Source organism: Zalophus californianus, chromosome 11 (genome assembly GCF_009762305.2).
Source record: "Zalophus californianus isolate mZalCal1 chromosome 11, mZalCal1.pri.v2, whole genome shotgun sequence".
In the NCBI taxonomy this organism is placed as follows: domain Eukaryota; kingdom Metazoa; phylum Chordata; class Mammalia; order Carnivora; family Otariidae; genus Zalophus; species Zalophus californianus.
Genome location: NC_045605.1, coordinates 15,708,958 through 15,721,415, shown reverse-complemented (window position 1 = coordinate 15,721,415; position 12,458 = coordinate 15,708,958). Strand labels below are relative to the sequence as shown.

Here is a 12,458-nt window from a genome sequence, read left to right as displayed (position 1 = left end):
GTATTTTCCAAAAAGAAGGTTAGAAACAGTGCCCTAAAGCACTGAAAACCAGGAAGCCAGAAGAACAAAATAAAGCAAAGGCACTAATAATTCGGAAACTGGCCAGAGATCATTTGGGCAGGGCATGAGGCTAGCTCTCCTTTTAAGAGGAGAGTCAGGGAGACATTTCTGGGGAGACCAAATTTTCCACCAACATCTACAACTGAAAGTGAATGAAGCATGTGAAGAGACAGGTTTATCAGTTGCTGACATTTGGGGCCAGAGAATTCTTTGCTGCGGGGAGGCTCCGGCCATTGCAGGATGTTCAGCAGCGTCCGGCCTGTCTACCCACTAGATGCCGGCAGCCCCTCCCCTTGCCCCAATTGTGACAACCACACTTGGTGGAGTGTCAGGGAGAAGGGCGGGGGTCTTGACGGGAGAGGAAGGAGAGGGAATAACTCCAGGAGAGAGTCACATGTCTATACAAAGAGTAAATTCAAGCGCCCTGAGGTGGGACAAGGTGGAAATATCCCAGAACCAAAAGAGAGCCTGTCAAGAATGATGCTGGTGAGAACGGTGATGCTAGGTAAGGCAGAGACATGTAGGGCTTCCGTGCAATCCCTTATAGGAATCTGGGGTTTATTCTAAGAGTAAGGAGAAAACATGGAGCCACTGAAGGGTTTTAAAGAGGTGCAGGACGTGACTTGCTCCATGTTTGAAAAGAGCATTGATTTGGAGAATGTTCTGCAAGGGACACAAGAGGGATCATTCTGCAGAAAGAATAGTGTTGAACAGTCAGCCTCTTACTCGTTGATGGGCTTCTCTGTGCCTCCACTTCCTCATTTATAAAATGGAGATAATAGTACACATACCCTGTCAGAAACACAAGAAGTAACAAGAGTTGGTGAGGATGTGGAGAAAAAAGAAACCTCATGCACTGTTAGTGGGAATGCAAATTGGTGCAGCCACTATGGAAAACAGTATGGAGGTTCCTCAAAAAATTAAAAACAGAAGGGCACCTGGGTGGTTCAGCTGGTTAAGCGTCTGCCTTCGGCTCAGGTCATGATCCCAGAGTCCTGGGATCAAGCCCCACAACGGGCTCCCTGCTCAGCAGGGAGTCTGCTTCTCCCTTTGCCCCTCACCCCACTCTGTCTCTCTCTCTCTCACTCTCTCTCTCTCAAATAACTAAATACAATCTTTTTTAAAAAATTAAAAATAGAACTACCCTATGATCCACTAATTCCACTACCAGGTATTAACCCAAAGAAAAGGAAAACACTGATTCAAAAAAGATATATGGGGGCATCTGGGTGGCTCAGTCAGTTAAAGCGGCTGCCTTCGGCTCAGGTCATGATCCCAGGGTCCTCGGACCAAGCCCCACATCGGGCTTCCTGCTCGGCGGGAAGCCTGCTTCTCCCTCTCCCACTCCCCCTGCTTGTGTTCCCTCTCTCACTGTGTCTCTCTCTGTCAAATAAATAAATAAAATATTTAAAAAAAACAAAAACAAAAAAGATATATGTACTCCTATGTTTATTGCAGCATTATTTACAATACTCAAGATATGGAAGCAACCCAAGTATCCATCCATAGATAAATGGATAAAGAGGTGGTATATATACAGAATAGAATATTACTAAGCCATAAAAAAGAATGAAATCTTGCCATTTGCAACTACATGGATGGAGCTAGAGGGTATAATGTTGAATGATATAAGTCAGAGAACGACAAATACCATATGATTTCCAAATGTGGAATTTAAGAAACAAAACAAACAAATGAAGAAAAAAGACACAACTGAAAAATGACTTTTAAATACAGAGAACAGGGCGCCTGGGTGGCTCAGTTGGTTAAGCGACTGCCTTCGGCTCAGGTCATGATCCTGGAGTCCCGGGATCGAGTCCCACATCGGGCTCCCTGCTCAGCAGAGTCTGCTTCTCCCTCTGACCCTCTTCCCTCTCGTGCTCTCTATCTCTCATTCTCTCTCTCTCAAATAAATAAATAAAAATCTTTAAAAAAAAATAAAGTCATTAAATACAGAGAACAAACTGGTGGTCGCCAGAGGGGAGGTGGGTGGGGGGAACGGGTGAAATACATAAAGGGGATTAAGAGCACACTTATCCCGATGAACACTGAGAAACGAAGAGAATTGCTGAATCACTACATTGTACACCTAAAACTAATATAACACTGTATGTTAATTATATTGGAATGAAATAAGTAAATAAATAAATAATTTTTTGAAAGCAAGTAAAATAATAATAGTAGTAGTAGTCCACATACCCTGAGGGTGATTTTGAGTATTAAAAGCAACTACGATTTATAATACACTTAGAATGGTGCCTGGCACATAGCAAGTGCTTTATAAGCCATTTACTCTTATTATGACTGCATTCATCCTGGTGAAAGGTGACTGTAAGCTTTGAGTGATGGTAGTGAAATTATTATTACGCTGCAGCGTGCTGTGGAGTTAAAAGGCTTAACTGAAGATGCAAAAGCTTGGAGAGAAGTGGGCAAAAAAGAGCTCTATGGGAGGGAGATGGGCCAGGTGGGTGGGCAGGGAGAGAAATGAAGGAATTGCGGACAACTTCAAGGTTTCGGGCTTAGGCAATTGTGTAGATGGGAGTCCCCTTTATGCAGTGGACAAGACAAGACATACTAGATTTGAGACAGTCGTGTGGACATATTAATAGTTAATCAAGGGGCACGTGGGTGGCGCAGTCAGTTAAGCATCTGACTCTTGGTTTTGGCTCAGGTCATGATCTTAGGGTTGTGAGATGGGGCTAAGCTCCATGCTTAGCACAGAGTCTGCTTGGGTTTCTCTCTCCCTCGCCCTCTGCCCCTCCCCCTCCACTCTCTCTAAAATAAATAAATCCTAAAAACATAATAGCTGATCAATGGATCAAAGCTCAGGGAAGAGTCTGGACTGATGATATAAGCCTGTACATCATTTGCAAAGAGAGAAAACACTGAATAATTTAATTTGAATTAAACATTTAGTAATAATATTTAAACTATTGCTTATAATAATACAGTTTGTAACACCTAAACAGCCACCAATAGGGGACTGATTAAATATACTGTAATATGATCATAAATGAACTATCACAGAACTGATTTTAAAAAAAGTCAACATTATATATCCTGATACAGAATGACCCACAAGAGACATTGTTCAGTAAAAAAGAAATGTAAGGCAGGCGCCTGGGTGGCTCAGTCGGTTAAGCGTCTGCCTTCAGCTCAGGTCATGATCTCAGGGTCCTGGGATTGAGCATCGGGCTCCCTGCTCAGCAGGGAGTCTGCTTCTCCCTCTGCCCCTCCCTCCAGCTCATGCACTCGCTTTCTCTCTCTCACACACAAAAATAAATAAATAAAATCTTTAAAAAAATGTAAGGCACACAACAAAATGTATCACAGTCTACGTTTGTCTGCTTACCTCCCCACCAAGAGCAGATTTGCTAATATTATATACATGGATATTTCTAGAAGGATAACACAATTGCTAACAACCGTAGCAATGGCTAGAGGACACAAGCTGAAGATTTAGTTTTTACTCCATGTTGTTTAGTATCATTGTATTTAAAAACACATGCACATATTACAAAATTTTTAAAGTATATACATTAAAAAAAAAACCATGGTTTGGGGAAAAAATTGTTCTGGTACCAGGGGTGCCTGGGTGGCTCAGTCAGTTAAGTGTATACCTTCGGCTCAGGTCATGATCTCGGGGTCCTGAGATCAAGCCCCACGTTGGGCTCCCTGCTCAGCAGGAAGCCTGCTTCTCCCTCTACTTCTGCCTGCAGCTTCCCCCGCTTGTGTTCTCTCTCTCTCTCTATTTATCTAGTGAATAAATAAACTCTTTTTTTTATTTGCTCTGGTAGCAATGGGGAGTAAGAGACTGGAGGCAGGAAACCAGCTTGCAGGCTATTGCAATGGTCCAAGCAAGAGAAAATGAGTATTAGGGCTGGCACTGTGTCAGTCAGGATGAAGAGGAAGAGGAAGAGCTGGTTCCCAGAAGCACTTTGCAGGTAGAATTCAAGTTTGGATGAGTGACTGGATATGGGGGTGAAAGCAGGAAAGGATGATGCCCAGGACTTGGGCTGAGAAAGATTTCGCCCCCACCCCCAGGTCCACCCATACCTCCAATAGCTCCTAGAAGGCTGAATGGATGAGATCTGCCTGATGCCCACCCAGAGAAGCTGAAATACATGCTTTCATACACCCACCGACATTCTCTGCCTTTCCTTCCTGCCAATGAGCAGCAGAAATGCCTCTAACATAAAGAACATGTTTCAGATTTTTTTCCTTTTCCCCATCTAAGTGTTGAATTTCTCTTCACTTTGGACTAGCCTGACCCAGAGTAGCTACAGGATGTTGCATTTACATGCAGCTCTCTTGGCTGAAGCCAGCTGGCAAGGAGTGTTGGGTAATTGTCAGCCTCTTCAGACAGAGTTAGGGATATTATGAGCTTGTAAATCAGGAGACCGCAGCTTGCTTACAAAGCAGCTTTGCCCAAGAAGATGGGTCCTGACTTTGGAAAGTCGAGATAGAGGTAGCCTCAGACAGCTGTGGGATCTCTGCCTCCCCCTTTCTTTTTCCAAAAGCCGATTAAAAAAAAAAAAAATGCTAACTCTGCTCACATTCCACAAGGATGAGTCTTGTTTCTCCCTAGGCACAGATGGACCTGCCAAAAAACTGCTAATTCGTTTTCCCTTTCGTGGAGAGACTGAGTCAGGACTCAGGGGGGCTATTCTCACCTCTCTCAGGCAGCCCTTTCCGGCCCTCCCCTGACTTGGTGCAGACTGAGAAGAACTGAACTTGGCCAAGACAAAACCCTAAGCTTGAGCCCAAAAGCCCAAGCAGCCCCACCAGCCCACGCTCTCAAGCATCTCTGGCAGGGGCTGCTGCACAGGAGGCAGGCGTGAGCAAGATCTTCCCAGCAGGCAGGCCCTGGCCTTCAGGGGAGACTCTAGCCCTATTCTTTAGAGACTAGCAACCCACCTCTCCACCTCCAACCACCCTTGAGAGAAGAGGGAGCCACCAGCAGTTATACCACTCTCACGTACAAGGTTCCTCTCCTTTACATCTTCAATCTCTTCCCACTCGCTCCCAACCCATAACTGTATTAATCAGGTCTTTTATGTTCTGTATTCTGATGCTTCCACATCTGGGGTGGCTACCCACCCCAGGGTTAACTGATTCCTAGAGATTAATACACCATTCACCTCCAAGAGCACCTTTCAACTGCAAACCAGCCAATCTAATTTAATCCACCCAATTTACCAATCCAGCTTAGCTAGTCAATCTGATTTGACGGTGCCCACATCCTCAACGATCTCCTTTATCAGGCTTTCACACTCCAGGCCACTAGCCACCCTCCCTAATCATTGCAAGGCCAGGTACCAGCCAATGAGAGTCACCCCTGTGCCCCCAGAACCCACTGAAATTATTCAAACTAGCCAATCCTAACCCTGCTTTTCTTGCCCCACCCATTCTTTCCTACAGAAGCTCCCTCTCCCTCCTGTGCCTCCTGACCAAGCCGAGTACTTCCCAGGGAAGCCCCCTATGGATCGTGTGTCCCTCTTCTTAGGATCTGTGACTATAACAAACTACCTTTTCAATGGCAGTCATCTCCTGATCTGTTGGCCTTACCATACCTAAATAATAATAAAACCTATATTTTTAAACAATGACCTCAGACTTCAGCTCTGACCTGCTTCTGGAATTGTCCTCACCAGGTGACCTCCTTGTTACTAATTCTAAAAAACAATCTAGTCTTTACTTGACACCCTGAGCACTCCCTCACTGAAACAAGCCCATTTTCATGGTATACCCCTCTCCTGGCTCTCCTAGCCTTCTGGTACTCCTTCTCACACTCCTTTGCTGCTTGCTATTCCTTAAATATCAGTGCTCCTCCAGATCTTGTCTTAGGTTCTGTCTTCTTTTAGGCCTACAGTGCTCCCTGGGTACTCATTATCACCTATTTGCCAACACCTGCCAGATATCTACCCTCCATTCAGACCTCACTCCTCAGCCCCAACCTGCACCTCTCCACAAGTAGGTCCCACAGGTACCTCAAGCTTAACACGGCCAACACTAAATTCATGATCTTTTGCCCCAAAGCTGCCTTGTCTCTTCTCATCCTTCAGAGAAGCTACACCAAAAATCTGGGAGTTCTTGCAATCCTCACCAAACACATCCAGGAAGTGCCTATGTATTATGAATTCTCCACATGGGTCTCTCTCACCTATCTCCTCCATCTCCTCTGCTCCTGCCTGTTTCAAGCCCTCTGCCCCCTCAAATGAGCTCCTATGCTCCCAGTTGCTCTACACCCATTCCTGTGCACCCTTCCAATCCCACACTGTTGCCCTGGTCTCCACTCATCTCTCCAAAATGCAAGTCTCATCACACTTCTCCCTTGCTTTAAAGCTTTCCATGGTTCCCTACTGCTTATTGGATAAAATCTTTAGCCTTATAAATCCAGTTTCTTGTGACCTGGCTCCTTCTCCCTCCCCAACCATATCTCAGGTACTACCCCCTCCTCCCACTCCAAGCTTGAGCCACATATAACTTCAGAATATGCAATTCCCCAGAAACACTTCCTTCCTTCATGCCTTTGCTTCTGAGACTCCCTCTGTTGAAAGTGCCTTTCTTGTTCTTTCCAGAAAAACAAATACTGCTTTCTCCCAAACTCTCCTTGGAATTCCCTCCTTTTTTGCCTCACAGACAGCACCTACAATACTTGATTGTTCTTATTTATTTTTATGTTCATTCAAAAATATTTATTGAATAATTAAAATGTCAAAAATTAAATATAAAGAATCTTAAAAGCAGCACTAGAAAAGCAACTAGTTACATACCAAGGAAACCCCATAAAGTTATCGGCTGATTTCTCAGCAGAAACTATACAGGCCAGAAGACAGTGGCAAGATATATTCAAAGTGATGAAAGGAAGAAAACCTACAACCAAGAATATTCTACCTGGCAAGGTTATCATTCAGAATTGAAGGAGAGAGAGTTTCCCAGACAAACAAAAATTTAAAAAGTTCATCCCAATAAGCCACATTTCTTAAAAGAAATGTTAAAGGGTCTTCTTTAAGGAGAAAAAAAAAAAGGCCATAACTAAAAGAAAAAGAATTATGAAAAGAAAAAATTTCACTGATATAAAGCTAGTACAGAAGTTAAAAGACAAAAGTACTAAAACCAATTATATCTACAATAATTAGTTAAAGGATATACAAAATAAAAAGATGTAAAATATCTCATATACATTGATACACAGGGTAAAAATGTAGTGCTTTGAGAATGTGTTTGAACTTAAGTCACTATCAACATAAAATAGACTGCTCTATACATAGGGTATTATATATGAATCTCATGGGAACCACAAACCAAAAAGCTATAATAGATACACAAAAAAATAAAGAGAAAGAAATCCAAGCATAACACTAAAGAAATTCATCAAATCAGAAGGGAAGAGAGCAAGAGACGGAAGAGGTACAGAGAACAAAAACAACCAGAAAACAATTAATAAAATGGCAATAAGTATATACCTATCAATAATTACTTTAAATATAAATGGGCTATATGCTCCAATCAAAAGACATAGGATGACTGAACAGATAAAAAAACAAGACTAATCCATATGCTGCCTACAAGAGACACACATCAGACCTAAAGAAACATGCAGATTGAAAGTGAAGGGATGAGAAAAGATATCCCATGCAAATGAAAGTGAAAAGAAAGCTGGGGTAGCAATACTTATATCAGACAAAATGGACTTTAAAACAAAAACTGTAACAGAAGACAAAGAAAGGCATGACATTGTGATAAGCAGATCAATCCAACAAGAGGATATAACAATTGTAAATATTTATGCACCCAACATAGGAGCAACTGAATATACAAAGCTAATATTAACAGACATAAAAGGAGAAATTGACAATAATACAATAATAGTAGGGAACTTTAACACCCCACTTACATCACTGGGTAGATCACCCAGACAGAAATAAATAAGGAAACAGTGACTTTGAATGACACATTAAACCAGATGGACTTAACAAGATAAATACAAAATATATACAGAACATTCCATCTAAAAAGGAGCAGAATACACATTCCATTCAAGTGCACATGGCACATTTTCCAGGATAGACTACATGGTAGACCACAAAACAAGTGTCCATAAATTTAAGAATAAAATCATATCAAGCATCTTTTCCAAACACAATAGTATGAAAGTAGCAGTTATCAGAAAAAAAACTGCTAAAAACACAAACATGTGGAGGCTAAACAACATGCTACTAAACAACCAATGAGTCAATGAAGAAATCAAAGAGGAAATCAAAAAATACCTGGACACAAATGAAAATGGAAACACAATAGTTCGAAATCCTTGAGACACAGCAAAAGCAGTTCTGAGGGAAGTTCACAGTGATACAGGCCTACCTCAAGAAATAAGAAAAATCTCAAATAAATAATCTAACTTTAACTAAAGGAACTAAAAAAGGAACAAATAAAGTCCAAGGATAGTAGAAGGAAGGAAATAATAAAGATCAGAGTGGAAATAACTGAAATACAGACCAAAAAAAAAAAAAACTAGAAAAGATCAATGAAACTAAGAGCTGGTTTTTTGAAAAGACAGACAAACCCAACCCATCAAAAGAGAGAGAACTCAAATAAATAAAATCAGAAATGAGGGTGCCTGGGTGGCTCAGTTGGTCAAGCGACTGCCTTCAGCTCAGGTCATGATCCTGGAGTCCCAGGATCAAGTCCCGCATCGGGGTCCCCACTCAGCGGGGAGTCTGCTTCTCCCCCTGAACCTCCCCCTTCTCATGCTCTCTCTCTCTCTATCTCATTCTCTCTCTCAAATAAATAAATAAAATCTTTTTAAAAAATCAGAAATGAAAGATAAATTACAATTGACACCACAGATATACAAAGGATTACAAGAAACTACTATGAGGGACACCTGGGTGGCTCAATCAGTTAAGCAGCCAACTCTTAGTTTCAGCTCAGATCGTGATCTCATGATCATGAGATCCAGCCCCGTGTCAGGCTCTGCACTCCATGCAGCTTGTGTTCCCTCTATCTCTCTCAAAAAAATAAATAAAATCTTTAAAAAAAAAGAAAGAAAGAAAGAAACTACTATGAAAAGCTATACACCAACAAATTGGAAACCTAGAGGAAACAGATAAATTCCTAGAACCATATACAATCTTCCAAGGCTGAATCAGGAAAAAAGAGAAATTCCAAATTCATTCTATGAGCCCATCATTACCTTAATACCAAAACCAGACAAAAACACTAGAAAAGAAAGAGAGAGAGAAAAGAAAAAAAAGAAAGGAAAAGAAAAGAAAGAGTAAGCCACTGGGTGGCTCAGTCAGTTAAGCATACAATTCTTGATTTCAGCTCAGGTGTTGATCTCAGAGTTGTGAGTTCAAGCCCTGCATTGGGCTCCATGCTGGGTCTTGAACCTACTTAAGAAAGAGAGAGAGAGAGAAAGAAAAGAACAGTCCAATATTCCTGATGAACACAGATGCAAAATTCCTTAAAAATATTAGCAAACTGAATTCAACAATATATTAAAAGGATGATTCACCACAATCAAGTGGAATTTATCCCAGGAATGCAAGGATGGTTCAATAACCACAAATCAATCAACATGGTACTCCATATTAACAAAATGATGGGTAAAAATCATATGATCATCTCAATAGATACAGAAAAACATTTGAAAAAAATTCAACATCCATTCATGATAAAAGCTCTCAACAAAATGGGTACAGAGGGAATATGCCTCAATATAATAAAAGCCACATATGACAAAATCACAGCTAACATCATAGTCAATGGTGAAAAGCTGAAAGCGTTTTCTCTAAGATCAAGAACAAGACAAGAATGTCCACTTTCACCACGTGTATTCAATATAGTACTGGAAGTCCTACCCATAGCAATCAGACAAGAAAAAGAAATAAAACACATCCAAATTGGTAAGGAAGAAGTAAAACTGTCACTATTTGCTGATGACATGATACCATAAAGTGAAAACCCTGAAGACTACACACACACACACACACAAGCAATTTGTTAGAATAAACAAATTCAGCAAAGTTTCTGTATACAAAATTAATATAGAGAAATCTGTTGTGTTTCTACACACCAATAATGAACTAGCAGAAAGAGAAATTAAGAAAACAATCCCATTTACAATTGCATCAAAAAGAAAAAAATACCTAGGAATAAATTTAACAAAGGAGGTGAAAGAGCTATACTCTGAAAACTATAAGATATTAATGAAATTGAAGATGACTCAAATAATGGAAAGATATACCACATTTATGAACTGAAAGAATATTGTTAAAATGATCGTACTACCCAAAGCAACCTACAGATTCAATGCAATCCCTATCAGTGCTCACTGCAGCAGCACGTATACTAAAAGTGAAACAATACAGAGAAGATTAGCATGGTCCCTGCACAAGGATGAAATGCAATGCAATCCCTATTAAAATACCAGCAGTATTTCTCACAGAACTAGAACAAAAATCCTAAAATTTTTATGGAACCACAAAAGACCCCAATAGCCAAAGCAATATTGAGAAAAAAGAACAAAACTGGAGATATCACAGTCTCAGATTTCAAACTTTACTACAAAGCTATAGAAAACAAAACAGTACAGTACTGGTGCAAAAACAGATACACAAATCAATGGCACAGAATAGACAATCCAGAAATAATCCCACACTTATACTGTCAATCTTTGACAAAGGAGGCAAGAAGATACAATGGCTAAAAGCAATCTTTGCTAAGTGGTGTTGGGAAAACTAGATAGCTACATGCAAAAGAATGAAACTGGACCATTTTCTCAAACCATATACAAAAATAAACTTAAAATGGATTACAGACCCAAATGTAAAACCTGAAGCCATAAAAATCCTAAAAAAAAAAAAAAAAAAAAAACATAGGCAGTAACCTCTTAAACATCAGTCTTAGCAATATTTTTTTTAATTTGTCTCCTCAGGCATTGGCAATAAAAGCAAAATAAACAACTGGGACTACATCAAACTAAAAAGCTTTTGCACAGTGAAGAAAACCATCAACAAAATGAAAAGGCAACCTCCTGAATGGGGGAAGGTATTTGCAAATGATATATCTGATAAGGAGTTTAATATCCAAAATATATAAAGAATTCATACAACTCACCTCCAAAAACAAACAAAAACAATCAACGTTATTTTAAAAAATGGCCAGAGAACCTGAGTAGACATTTTTCTTTTCTTTTTTTTTTTAAAGATTTTATTTATTTATTTGACAGAGAGAGACACAGCGAGAGCAGGAACACTAGCAGGGAGAGCGGGAGAGGGAGAAGCAGGCTTCCCGCTGAGCAGGGAGCCCGATGTGGGACTCGATCCCAGGACCCTGGGATCATGACCTGAGCCGAAGGCAGACGCTTAACGACTGAGCCACCCAGGCACCACTGAATAGACATTTTTCCAAAGAAGACATAGCATGACCAACAGACACGTGAAAAAGATGTTCAACATCACTAATCATCAGGGAAATGCAAATCACAACCACAATGAGATTACCCCACACTAGTCAGTATGGCTAGTATCAAAAAGCCAAGAAATAATAAGCATTGGCAAGCATGTGGAGAAAAGGGAACCCTGGTGCACTGTGGGTAGGAATGTAAATCGGTGCAGCCACTATGGAAAACAGTATGGAGGTTCCTCAATAAATTAAAAACAGAACTACCATATGATCCATCAATTCCACTTCAGGGTATTTATGCAAAGAAAATGAAACACTAACTTGAAAAGATATAGGCACCCCTATGTTTATTGCAGCTTTACAATAGCCAGGATATGGAGGCAACCTATGTGTTCACTGACAGATGATTGGATAAAGATGTGGTAGATGTACACAATGGAATATTACTCAGCCACAAAAAAGAAACATGGATGGTATTATGTGAAGTGAAATAAGTCAGACAGAGAAAGACAAATACCATAGAGTTTCATTTATATGTGAAATCTAAAAAACAAAACAAACAAAAAACCAGAAACAGACATAAATACAGAGAACAAACTAGTAGTTGCCAGAGAAGAGGGAGATGAGGGAATGGGCAAAATAGGTGAAGGGAATTAGGAGGTATAAACTTCCAATTATAAAATAAATAAGTCACAGGGATGAAAAGTAGAGCATAGGGAATACAGTCAACAGTACTGTAATGCCTTTGTATGATGACAGAGGATAACTACACTTACCATGGTGAGTGTTTCATAATGTATGTAATTGTGGGATCACTGTGTTGTACACCTGAAACTAATATTACACTGTATGTTAACTGGAATTTAAATAGAACGTTTAAAAAATATGTATGTCAACTATATGCCAGATAGATAGATGATAGATAGATAGACAGACAGATAGATAGATAGATAGATAGATAGATAGATAGATAGATAGATAGATAG

The 12,458-nt window shown here is 40.2% G+C and overlaps 1 long non-coding RNA gene and 1 pseudogene across 4 annotated transcripts in view; one reads left to right on the top strand and one right to left on the bottom strand.

The window, feature by feature from the left end:
* Nucleotides 1-12,458, bottom strand: part of LOC113914188 — a 171,048-nt gene that overhangs the window by 114,777 nt on the left and 43,813 nt on the right. The gene's annotated exons all lie outside the window — the stretch shown is intronic.
* Nucleotides 10,393-10,491, top strand: LOC113915563 (annotated as a pseudogene).